The following is a 14,261-nucleotide window of genomic DNA, read 5'->3' on the forward strand; positions in this document are numbered from 1 at the left end:
CAGCTGTCTTACTAGTAAAAGCCAGCATTAAACTAGTCTGTTTTCAGCACTGGTAAAGTATCTCGTGCTTTTTTTGTTTGATTTGTTTTCAGCATAAAGATTTTTATTCTGGGTATGGCAAATGGGATTGTGGTGAGCACAGCTCAGCTCCATTTGCTGACAGAGACATTATTTTTGGCTGTAATATCATTATTGCCTTAAATAATTTAGGTTGGAAACATTCAGGATGAATTTCACAGAGACTTCTCCAATGGAAACTATAACATTTCCTGCAGCATCCTGATCTGGGACATTGTTTAGAAGGAAGAAGAAAACCTGAGATCAGCTCTCCCTTCCTCTCTCCTAAGCATAAGGAAAGTTTATGAGTGATTTATTGAGAAATTCTGCCACTGCAGTGCCTGCCTGCAATGCAGTACAAGTTTCTGAGCTAACTTTAGACTAGCTTGTTAGTACCTCACCAGAAATCTAGCTTTGGTGGATAGGGCTGAATAGATAGGTTTATCCTGTCTCACTGCCTGTTCTGCTGCTGTGATATAAGATCCAAAGCAGTTTTCAGCTACTGTGGCATGTCTGCAGAGTAGAGAAAAACTGAGAAAGGAGAGAGGCCATCATACAGATACAAAACTCATAGGAACTGGACTAGGGACTTTTATAACTGCTCCCTGCTTTAGTTAAATTATTTTACTTGCTATAAACAAATGCATTTGAAGAATAGATATTATTATATGTTTCTATTGGTTTATTCCTCAGACCATGAACACATGCAATCAAAAAATCACGACAGTCTTAAGAATTTTTAAAAACTCAGACTGTGCCCCTTGGCCCTGAGCCAGTAAAATGTACATTCTTCAGTTTTTCAAAGATTTGAATAATGCTTGTTGGCAAGAAAAGCCCTGAAAGTGAAGATTCTCATATAACCGTCAGAATCCAGGAATCATGGCTTGAAGGAAAAAAAAAAAAGATGTTGCAAAGCTTGCTGTAAACTTGGGTCAGCTGACAACATTCAGATTGCCCCTGTTGATCCTGGACCTTTTGCTTGTTAGCGCTAGTGACTGTGGCCACTGCAGCAAATATCTAGCCCCCTTTTGTCCAGCTGAAATATAAAGTGACCCCTGTTATAAGTCAGGTGTCTCTTGAAAGATTGCTGGTTTTGACTTTTGGAAAGCATTCAGCATTCAGATTTCTCAAATCACTCAACAAAGTAAGGAAAGCACTATACAAACAGTTTCTTGGTGAAATGGCTTAGGAGTCTGTCCATGCTGTTCTTGATGCACAAGGCCCTTATCACTGAATGCACCATCACATTGGAGGATAACAGTAAGTTTCAACAGAAACACAAAAGCGCTGAAGGGCTATAGGGACTGAATTCCCATCCCACCCTTGGGAATGATCTATTACAAGCAAAGCTGGAAGTAAGATTTGTGAAGTGCATTGATGGGTTGCACAGCTGTTACCCACATGAAACATTTCAGTGGAAGAAACCTTATTTTGTAACAGCCACTGGTGCCTTGGGAAGCTTTTTAAAGAGGAGCTCTCATAGAGTTTGCTGGGCATAAAAAACAGTCTTGGTTAAGGCAAGGGATACATATTTATTGGAAGTAATCCTGGATCCACTGAAGTTACTGGCAAATCCTCACTGAATTCAATAGGTTAGGATCTCGTCTGCCTGTGATAGAGAGGAATTGAACTCAACAGGACGGCAAATGATTTAAAGTTTCTTTCAGTTTAGCTGTGGAATTTGAAGGAGGGCAAGAGACGTACTTCCTTACATGCATGTAGCGGGCATAATCACTATTCTATCATTCCCAGCCTCTCTACAGCCGACTGATTAGGTAGAAATCTCAGCTACTGTCTTTGATCTCACATGCTGTCTTTGATGCAAGAGTTGTATTACATGACTGAACGATTCAGATTCGCTAATAATTATAAATGAATTAACATAACTACAATTCAACATAAATCTAGGGTATATGTCAGTCTATAAATATCTGCATGTTAGGTTTCAAAAATCCCAAGTGACTTCCCTTAGTAACACGTCTGGAAAACTTGTTTTTACTCCCACCAATGGCAACTTACAGAGTCTTGTTCTGATCCTGGGCCTGATCACTCCTTTTAAGCAAATGTCTTCACCCATCTCATGCCTTTCCAAAGTCAGCAAGGCTCCATATGTGCATCAGCAACTGTCTTCATAGCCTCAGCTGCATAACTGAGCCCAGATAAAGAAAAAAATCCTTCATTTTTGACCATAAATGGAATCATCTAATCAAATATAATGAGGAAAAGCCCTGCAGAAATATATTTATAACACACAAGATGTTAAAACAAACAAGAGTCAGTGACAGTGGGAAAATAATTGTAGCAAGCCAAGTGTTCAAATAATGCATCAGGCATCAAGTTGGCAAGAACGATACAGAACCAGATGTAGTCTGTGAATCAGCAGCTCTGGAATGCCAGCACAGAAAGAATGACAGTAACAATCCAAAAGGACACAAAGGCATGCAGAAACTCTTCCAAGCTCATTTTAGCAAAGCACATGTTTTCAATATACATATACATATATATATACATACATACACACACACACACACACACACACACACACACACACATATTCCTGTGATGGTAAAGTAATGTCTCAGGGACTTATTAGTTTAGTTCCTCAAAGCATTAATTGAGGTCAAACAGAGTTTCTGAGATCCTGAAGAGATGGAGTTTACTGTTAACCAAACACTGAGGGGAAAAAAAAAAAAGGAGATGAGAGAAGAGAAAAAAGCAGAGGGAGAGGGAGAGGGAGAGGGAGAGGAGGGGAGCAGACTACTTCAGGAAGAAGGCCTAATTGCTAGAGGGTGGAGACAAAATGCTGTCTTGTGCCATTCCAAAATCCAGATTCCATAGGTTGGATCCAGCTCTGGCTGGCACTGAAACGGGCTGAGAACAAGCAGAAATGAGCTACCCTGTGCTCCTGCCAGTCTGGTGTCAAATGCAGGATTCCTTTCAGTGGGTGGGATGAGATACTCATGCTGTGGGCAAAAGCAACATTTGTCCCCAGCTAACTTTGGCTGTTTGCTAAGTAGTCTTAGGATAGATGTGGGTCCAGCTGGAGTGCTTGGCACGCATCCTTGTCCTCTGCTGATTGCTCCCTCTCCTTGGCCATGGGGGGATGCAGGACTATTGCAATTCTCAGCCTTCATTACTAAAGCTCTTTTGGACTCCATGAAAAGTCACTTGTGTAGGTCAATGTGACACATCACTACTCTTTCTTTTTGGCAGTGTCACTCACTTTTTCACCCTTATCATAGGTGGGGGATACCAAAAGAGTGTTTTGTCTCCTTGGTCCCTTAGGATTATTTACAGCCCTTGAGCACGGCTAGAGAAAAGTGTTGTTAGATTGGGTTCACTGGAAAAAACAACTAAAGTTTCTGTTTCTGTAAGGAGGAAAAGCACACAATAATGTTAGAAGAATTAAGGGTGATTTTGAATAGCTTTCTTTTTATGAATTAAGCCATAATGCAGGAAATTTTTTAGGAGGTAGAATATATCTACTTCACTTCAAATGTCCCCTATTGATTTTATGGTCAATTTTCTTCTCTTCTCCTTCCCTTTTTCCTTTTCTTTTCTCCTTTGAACAGAAGAAAATAACTGATCTATAAAATTCTCACAACAACCTTTCCTCCAACTTTCAACAAAGAAGAAACCAAAAGAATTTGTCTTCATTAACCCTATCAGCTGACTGACTGCAGGGAAACCCCGCTCTACTCAGCATGCAAAGAGACCACTGTGAATATTGAGAAAACACCTCAACACTTGATAAGGAAATCACATGAAAGGACCTTCACAGATGGTCAGCTGGCGAGGGGAGAACTGCTGGTGATGGTAGAGTTATTGTGTCTGTTTATAATTATCACACAAAGCTGCTCACGATATTTTTACTTCCTCTTTTTTTGTGGTGCTGCTGCCAGCAAAATCAAATATCTTTATGATTTCCTGCACAAGCATTTTCCTGGAAATCCATTGCAGCATTAAGATGGAAGAATAATTGATCCCAAAGAAGCAGTAGTTTTTTTCCTATTCCAGTTGAAAACTGGTTCTAGCTTTGACTAGTCTCCTGAATTACCAGAACTAATTTGGTAAAGTTCAGAATAACAATGTAGAGCTGTTTTCAGAGAGATGGACAGTAACTCTGCCACTTTTGTCTATGGTAGTGAAATCTCTGGTATAGTTTGGATGAAGATAGGCCAGGAAGAAGAGAAGGATGAGAATTTCTAGAGTTTCATCCTACTTCTTTGCTGAAAAAATCTCATATGAGTTGGTAATGTATTTAGTATGGACTGTGGTCAGAAGGAGAACATTTTTAGAGGACAACTGTAAAACTACTGTTGCTTGGAACAACATTGTACTGAGCTCTGAGGCACATTGCTAGGCTACATTCTTTTCAGTCCCACTATGCCCAAACTTACTTAAGAGTAACTTTAATGATGCTCTGTGTGAGCCCTTTGCACTTGGTAACATTACAACCACAATACTGTGAGTGAAGGGAGCAGCAGCACAAGTTTTCTTCCACAGCTAATGAATCTCAGTCCTGACTTGAAAAGACCACTGGTCGGATAAGAAAGTTAAACTCTTTGGTTATTCATCACTGGCTGCTGCACAGATTGCTTACACGTATGACAAGGACGGTAGTTTAGGGGCTAAGGATACCTCAGTGCTGGGAACTAGCCTATTATTTTTAGAAGAACACCAAGAAAGTAACTGGTGGTAAATAAGCTGCTACTAACGTGATATTTGAACTGAATTGTTAGAAGCATAAGATGATGCTTCCTCATTACAAAGCACCTGAGTGTTTTAGAAATTCTGTGGGTTTTTTGATGTAATGTTTGAGAATCAGAGGAAATGGCTCACACCTCTGTTTATTTTTGTTTCCAAAAAAATAAGGAACTTAAGCTTTTTGTCTTATGATGTAAAAACAACAGCTGCAAATAAAAACAAAACAATCAGAATAAAGAATTGTCATAGCTATTTCACATGCAGCTGACCCCTCTAAATATATACAGAGTGTATGAGCTTTCTCTCTCAGTTCATGGCTTGTTCAGCTTATACAGATATTTTGCTCTCCAAAGGAGAAGTCAGAAAAGAGGAGGTAAAACAAAATGAGAAAAAAGAAAAGGAAAACCCAAACCAACCTTGTATATAATGGCTTGTATTTGCAGATAAAGTAGAGTTGTTTGCAACTTCTTCTGAAAAGCTTGTGGTTTTGCATATTATCTCCCTGAGCAGAAAACAACTGAGAAACAGAAAAATGAAGACGATGCGTTTCATCTGTAAAAGTACAAGACCTCAGTAAGAGGATTAAAAAAGATGAACTATTTCTTGAAATAAAGATCAGGGTATGGCTCCATGTTTGATTCTTTGACAGTTGTGCCATACTCTTGGGACTTTGTTTTTGCACTTGTAACCCAGGCAAAGAAATGGCATGCAAGGAAGAAAGCTTCAGGAAAGGTTCATTAATGGCTGTGTAAATATCAGATTCTTGCCTTGTGTGGGATTGGGTGTTGGATTTTTTTTTTTTTTTTAAGATTCAGTGAATGCTGAAGTAGCCTTAATACTAGAGGACTCTACATTTCTTTACAAAGCTTATACAGACACACAAGTTAAGATTAAAATGCTATTCGCAAAATAGCTCTAATTAGATCTAAAAGATCTGCAGTTAAGATTACCCTATGAATCAACCTTTTGACACTGAAAGATTTTTTTTTATATATATATATATATATATATATATATATATATATATATATATATATATGCATCCCAAGCTAACTATTAGCTGTATAAGGTCAATACTTCGAGTCTGTTGGCTCAAAATGCAGCGTATGCAGAGCAGTGATTTGAGTTTGGCTGAGTATACATATTCTTTATGTAATTTTGTCTGGTTATGTCCCTAATCTGAATTGCACACGAAATACACAATAATAACTTCACATTGAAGAAAGTTAAAACGTCACACTGACGAAAAGAAATACTTATACTTTCCAAGCTTTCTGCATATTGCTACAGGCTTACAGTTTATGCAGAACTGCTCACAGTAGATTGTTGGATGCAAACACAAGTACGCAAACGGACTATATTATGAAAATAATATAATACAAGTCATTTGTACAGACCTAATGTTTGTGATCTAAAATGATATAGCTTGCTAAGACAAATGCGTCATGTTTTGTCAACAATATATTTGTACCTCTGACAAAAAATCAAAAATGTTCTGTTGAAAAAGGTATTTTTTTTGTGGCAAACTCCTAAGTATCACAACATTTATGATAGCCATTTATTACATTCATCTGCACAGAGGAAAAGTAGACCATCTATCATTTGATTGATTATTTCTATGACAGCAATGAAACTCCATTAAGAATGTTTGAAAGTATAATCAAGTATAATGCAAAGAGCTTGCATTTTGGCAGTGTATTATCATATGCAGGTAATAATTTTAACAGAGGCCATTTATTCTTTGGTCATTGATTTGATTCACTTACAACGCAATACATCAAAGCAGATAAAATCGAGGGAAATTAATTCTGTCAAAATAGATTATTTCACATTTTGATTTCAGCAAATAAAATTTCCTTTGCTTTATTCATCACCTTTCAACATCCCCCTACCCAGTGACTCTTTAGGAAATCGCAAGCATTACTGAAGTTAAAATGTCAGAAAGTTGTTTGAATGAGAACTATCGTATACAGATTAATTAGACTGTGGGTATCTGTTTCAGCAATCTAGTATTAGAACAATTCATATCTTACCATATCATACCATTTCATATCTTCAAAACCTAGATCTTAAATTTTGTGGAATTTGTTATGTTCATAACTCTGTTGCAGCAGTGGAAAGGTTCTCTCACCTGGACAAACAAAGTTGAAAAGATCACAGACCCTGGTGAAAGTACCAGAGGTACTGCTCTTCATTTTTGACTGCACACATTAAGAGTTTTATGATTTGATTTTAAATTATTGAAATACATTAAATGATGACAAGGACTATTTTATCAGCTTACATAAGTTGGAGTTTATGAAAACAAGCTGTACATTTAGGGACAAAAAGAAAATAGCAGAAATGTTTCTTAAAATAACACACGGTAACTTATTTTTCATGTGATTGTCTTGTTGTTCCACCAAAAAAAAAGATCACTCTGATACCCACATGAAATAAATAATTTAACAGGAAAATTGTGTGCTGTGCTTTGCCTATAAATGTCAGATTTTGGTCATTGCAAGTGTTAATTGAATACACAGGATGCATCAGTAATTCAAAGCTTTTTAATGCTATGCAGGCAGATGATTTTAATACACAATTCTGTATTTAGATTTGTTTTCATTCCGTTGACTCTATTTATCACTCAATTTAACGTACTTTCATGGATAATAATGTCTCTGGAACCTGACAGAAAAGGTGCATAATAGTCTGTTACTGGCAGGTTGTTCAGTTAATCTGTAAAGCATTATGTTTTGAAGATGATTGTTCATTACTTTTCTTTCAAATTTACTGGAAGTATTTGCCAAATTTGTCTCTGACATGAAAGTAAAATGTTTATTTTAAACTTTTTAAAAGCCAGCCTCCATCTCCTTTTCCTTTCTTTTCCCTTTCCCTTTCCCTTTCCCTTTCCCTTTTCCCTTTCCTTTTTCCTTTCCTTTTCCTTTTTCCCTTTCCCTTTCCTTTTCCTTTTCCTTTTTCTATAGAAGAAGCGTAACAATAGGTCAGACAAAACAACTGAGAAGCTGTGGCACTTTGGGAGTAGGGGAAGGCATGCATGTATGTGCCTGAAATGCAACCATACCTTATGTTTTTTACTATCTACACTAACACTGTTTGGCAGCTACATCTTCTAGATCCTAATAAATCATGTCAGAGTCTAACAAGCCCTTTCATAGGACTAAAGACAGAGCTCTTTATGGAGTGTGAAAAGTTTTGAATCAATAACATTCTCAATGGATTCTATTTGATCTTTGCAAAATACACATAGATAACTGTTTTTATCCTATGGCCGAATATGAGTGCCAAATACGGCCTCTCCTTTGACAAAATTGTTCCAAAATGTTGTACTAAATACATGCAGCACACCTTAGATTATCATGTAATTAAAAAGGAAGTTTTGAGATTGATGCATTCCTCCTATAAGCAGTTTTCCGTAAAACTCCTTAAGAAGGTGGATTAAATTTACTGTTTAGGACTCCATGAGTAAACGTAATCATCTGAATAAAATTCCCATTTTTAAGAATCCAGTTCCGTATTCATCCTACCTAAGCTTTAGGCATCTAGGATTTGGCTGCCCAAAGCTAAGAACTAGTTTACTTGGACTCTTTCTTATAGTCCACAGAAAGCACATGGGCTTCTCCAAGGACAATTTATCTGACCTATCTTACAATGACACAGATCACCCTCTAGAGATACTCATCTTTGTCCATACACAAGATGTTTAACTGTTCTGGTTATTTAATGCTTCTGCCACAGGACAAGGTCAAAGAAAGGGCACAGTATCTCTCTGATAGACAGAACTTCAGCTTTCCCCCCATCAAAATGCTGAAAAGATTCTCTTGGACACCAGTCAAGACTACAGACTATGAATACTGATGATCTAATATAGTATGGGATATGAAGCTTCCTTAGTCAGTCTGTCTTCTCTTGATATTTCTACCAAAAAAGCAATTTTACTAGCAGAAGAACAATGTTCCCATAAATAAAAGATTCCTAGCTATGCTGTTTTATTTTGTTTTTCTTTGTGGCAGCAAACTAATCTAGGGAAAATAATAATCAAAAAATCAGCTAACAGCAACTTCAAAGTCTTGTTTAGATATTTTTATTTTAATGCTGGACCTTGAGGACTGGTGAAAGCCGTAAACACTGCTAATCTCATGAGAAGCCTACCTAAAGCAAACCAAACCTTTGCACCTTTTACAGTGTTCTCCCTATATGTTATATAAACATATATGTTAGTGATGTAGTAAATCCTGTTGACTATTATAGGAAGGAGTAGAATCTAGCTTATTAACTTTAAGCATGTCTAACAGGAATAAAAAGCAAAGAAGAATTATTTTTCCACTAGTGTGTGCAAATAAAATGCTAATAGACAGAAGAAACAATTTGCTAAGTAAAAAACTGTCATGTTTATGCAGCATTTTTCTCAGAACAGAAACATTATTTAAAACAAAAAAAACAATCATTTCACTATTTTAAGGAGTCCGCTATTTTTAAGGAGTCCTTTCATTAATATGTACGAAATTTTCTAAAAAGGAGTTTTCCTCTAAACTCTTCTATTTCCCATACGGCCTTCAGTGATCTTAGTAAAGATTTATACAGGATGGCAATTTCTAATTAATTCTTAAGCGATGCAACCAGCATGCTAGTACTCTATGTCTTTTTTTTACAGACCAAGTCTTGCTGTTGAGCTGTGAAGTGCAAAAAGAAAGGGTATGCCTGCCTCCCAAGGAAAGGGCTGTGCCACTTCCCACATCTACATGCAAATGGGAAAAAACAAAAATATACTTCATACTCAGAGCAAAAACAGCTCTTGTTACACATTCAACATCCACAAATGTTCATTTAGGATTTCTTACGAAATCTTTCATTTGACTGAGAAAGAATAGGTCTAGGCAGTTTAGAGTTACAGATAGTCAGTCTTCCAAGCTGATAAGCGCTACTTCTCAGTTGGTGGATTTAGATCTTTGTACAGTTTAGAAAACAGGAAAAAAAGAATGAAAAAGACCACTTAAGTCACTGAATTAAATCTCAGGTGATTCAAGAGCCACTGCAACAGATATCTAGTTGAAAAGATGCATACGACTACACTGTGCACGCTCCATCAGATTACATACCACTCCCAGTTGCCTATACTGACTTAAGACCCAGAGAAAAAGGACAAAGCTATGCCTCTGATGTAAAATAAAAAGAAAGCAGGAGTGAACATTTGCATATGTCCTTACAGTAGTAGGAATTTTGTTAAGTAAATTGCCCAAAAGATCTGAAGATGTTCCAAGAATTTCTAGCAACGGAAGTAGCAGCTAGTGCATCTTGCCAAAGCACCAAACCTGCCCCTGCCTGACTCCCATAGCTGATCAGCAGAAATTCTGTAAAGTGAGGCTAAAACGAGTGCAGTGCAAACACACTGAAATCTGGTCTCCAACTGGCATTTGGGTATTAGCCTTGCTAACAAATTGGACACAAAAAAACAATTACCTCAGTCTTTAATGGTAACTTCAGGGTCATTTTTATCTTGTTTCATGATCCCATGCCATAACCTTATCAAACTCAATCATAAAGTTTCTTATAACAATGTATTATTGTTGTCTATCTTTTCCAAGAGAAATCTGGCTACAGGGAACACAAGAGCAATCCAATTCATTTCTAATATTAAAACAACATGAACTTGTGTGCTGACCCCTACCTCATCTTATGTAAGTCTCTTAAGACACTACTTAAGTCTAAAACTGTAGCATCAAGTGCTGCTTCCTGTACCTGCACCTGTTGGAAGGTTGTATCTTCCAATGATGGAAACAGGACCAATCTTTCTGTAGCCAGTATACATCCCCATACAGCAAAGATAACTGCTCCAGATAGCTGGTCATCTAGTAAATACATGAATAAAAGATCAATATAATTAACTTTGCACATTCTAGATTAAAAGCAAAACACCCACTATACATACATTTTAAAAAGCTTAATAGGACTGGTACTCACCTATGCCTCTGTTAACCATGAGATCCTGAAAGATAGTGAAGATACCCAGAAATTGTCAATTCCTCTCTCATGTTTACAAAAATTTGGGGAACTATCTCTGCACTAGATGCCTGACCATCAGCACTTGATTTCCTTAAGAGTGAAAAATATACATGATTTGGCTATCACATACAAAATACTGATAGTGTATTTACCGAGGCAATAAAAGTTATTCACTTTTGAACAACAACAAATGCAAACAATACTATTTTAGAATTTTGTTATTGTTCTTGATGACATATTTGAATTATAGGTAGAATTAAAGTGTTGGAAATGGAAATTATCAACCTTATTGACCTCAAAACAAAAAGGAAGATTATGTTGACAGGTAAACAAAGACAGAATTTCATAATAGAGACAAAGAAGGGTCTGTTCCAGAGAAACACTTGCAAAAGGAACCTGACCTGTAAATTATTACAGGCTGCTGACTCTGAGCAGTAAGGACCAATGTAAATTTGGCCTACTACATACAAGAACTGTTGATGTCTAATACTAGAAGTTTGACGTAAACTAAATTAATTTTGACTACTTATTCACTTTAGAAAATATTCTGAAGAATTAAAGTGTGTATGTAAAACCATTTTACATGTTATTTTAAAACTATTTCACTGACTATGATGAGCAAAAACATTTCCCTTCAAAGCTGCATTTCAGATTTTTCCAAAATTTTCAATTTATCTGTTTCTCCAAAGAGAATAAAACAATGTTTTCTGAAAAAGTTCCTGTCTTTCTCCACACTCTTCCATCCCTATGCGAGTTAATAGGAACACAAGGTATCAATATTGGAAGGAGAAAAATATAATACTCTTTATGCAAATGAAATTCACTCTGTAGCAATTTTGTTTCTGAACAGGCTACCGAGTCAGTGCTTATCTGTACTATGCTGCACATTTTGAGTATGTATACATAAACATATCTCAACTATGTATACCATAGCTAACCTGGACAGCTTCAGTGATCTCAGTGCCACAGCATGAGGTCCATGCAGACTGACTATCCTGCTGACCCATGACTGGGTGGAGATACAGTGGATGAGATGAGAGAAACCAAAGGCCGCACAAGAGGGTTTGACAGCTGGAGGAATGTAGTAGAAAGCATTGTGGCAACTCTGGAAGAAAAGGAAGAACTAGCCTGGGATCACTGACAGAGAAAACAGGACAAGAAAGCCATGAACAGAGGCAAGAACAGTTAAATTAATATTGACAAAGTCATGCAAAGCTCAGAACACAAACCCAGTGATCTTGAAATTACTATAGTTCTCAAGGAGCAGAGAATTAAATGTGATCAGATGAAGGGGCAAGAAAGATTATATTAGTAGCTACACTTCTTTTTAACTACCCAAGGTACCCACTGGAAACTGGGAAAGAAAGACAAAAAGGATATCAAGGAAAAACATTACAGGGCTGGAGAGGCAGAGTATAGCTATATAAATGCTATTCAGCTACCTGAATGAAATATGGATGTGACTGAAGCTTACTTAGGATGACAAAAGCTCTTCAGATGTTGCCAGAAAGTGATTAGTACCTGCCTCATCCGTTACTGATTTTCTTTCTTTCTTTCTTTCTTTTTTGACTCAGCCACTCCTTAGTGTGCTAAATCAGCACTTTAGAGCCAAAGCTTCTGAATAACGACCCAGAGCTGCTGCTTTCCCACATTGTAATTCAATGTCATAAGGTCTGGCAAAAATCCAGATAAGAAAAGAGACTTCCTCTAAACATCCTGAAAAGCTGTTAGAACCTCCCTACTGTATCTTGTGGACAGCATGCTAAATGAGCTTAGTGAAAATATCACTCCAAGGAGATGGAGAAAACTGTATGAATAGCACTATGGCAAATACATGTGCATGCATGCACACACACCCTTACTTTATGGCAGCTCTCCAGCTAATGAAGACTCTTCTACTTTTCCGCATGCAAGGCACATAGCCATTTATGGGAAGATTAGAAGTCAGAGTGGTGAATCTATGTGAGGTCACCAGGAACTTAAGACAATATAAAAAGTTAATTTTGAAGCACCACTCCTCCAGTTTCTCTCTCCCCTGCCCCCCAACAGGTCTGGCGTGTTTACCATTGACAGAGAAATTTGTTCAGCATACAACTTTAAAAAGCAGCAATTCAGCCTAGCAATTTCAAACTGGATTCTCAAAGTCAGCTGTGCTCTGCATGTCTCACATGCTGTCACCAGCAGTAAATGGCAGAATTTAGTTAATTCTGTTGCTGAAAGAGCTAGAAAAGGGTTTGGATTTCTCTCCACCAGCATTATTTCTACAGAGCTTACTAAGCAGAGATTATAAAATAAATTTTTGCCAATAGATCTCTGACATGATTTTGAGTATAAACATGTTTCAAATTTGCTAAGTAAGAAGCCAACTGTGTATAGTCATCTCTCTGACCTGAACTACATTTAAAAATAAATATATATTTTATAATTAGCGTGTGTGTGTGTATGTGTGTGTGCAGTGACCATGAAAAGCACCAGGCTGAGAGTGCTGGAAAATAAAATCCCATATAAAATGGCAGAGCAGCAGGAGCTGGATCTGAAGTGATGACTCCTAGGAGACATATGCCAGTTGTTGTCAGGGAGCAACAAGAGTGGGACTGCTCCACTGGGCAACCGGAAGCTGGGGTGACCGGAGCAGGGGTAGAGCCCTCATCACAGTCCTGCTCCAGCCAAGCAGGATGGTGACAGTAATGGGTTCCAGCAACACTCCATTGAGCATAAGACAAAGGCGAGGTGACAAGTCAGGTTCATGGTCAAGCTCGTCCAGGACATCTAGTCAAAAAGTCAAGACTAGCAGGGAACAGAGCAGGGTCCACCTGCAACATAGCTCAGGTAAGGTCTGGGAGGCCAGGTCTGATCTTCAGTGAAGCTCCCAGGCACAGGGGCAGAGAGTGCAGGGCTGGGGATCATGGATGAGGCTGGTGAGGGCAATTTAGGCCTATTGGCAGACTCAGGGCACTGACAGATGTTCAAAAGAAAAAAAAGAAGAAAGAAAAAAAAGGAAATCTCTGAGTCAAGATCGAAAGGTTTGCTATATGGTTAGTACTCTGTAGCTAGTTATATAAAATTGCTGCACTACTTCTATGTCTCACAGGGATTCTTTTTATCAGATGATAACTAGCTACTAGTTACTTGATTATACACTGTACTTAGGTACTTGCTTTAAGAGAACTGCTTCATGGTACACCTAAAAGTTATACTCCAGTTAAGCAACTCAGTGAGAGGACTGGATCTCATTCTGCATTTTCTGCTGCCACAGACAGCAGGTGGATGATAAGCAGTTTTTTACACTTGCAAAAACTATCCTGCTAGCTGTTAGGTGTCATTTTAAGGTGATCTAATACGACGTAGTACTTAGGAATCTAGTCTAATTTTCCTTCAATATCATGGTGCATGAACCGGACAAAAAGATCTCGCCAGGCAGTCATTATTGGAACAGTATTGGGAGTAAACAAAACCCATGTATCTTGAACTGATTCTGTCTATACTTTTCACTT

Source organism: Rhea pennata, chromosome 2, assembly GCF_028389875.1.
Source record: "Rhea pennata isolate bPtePen1 chromosome 2, bPtePen1.pri, whole genome shotgun sequence".
NCBI classification, from domain to species: Eukaryota; Metazoa; Chordata; class Aves; order Rheiformes; family Rheidae; genus Rhea; species Rhea pennata.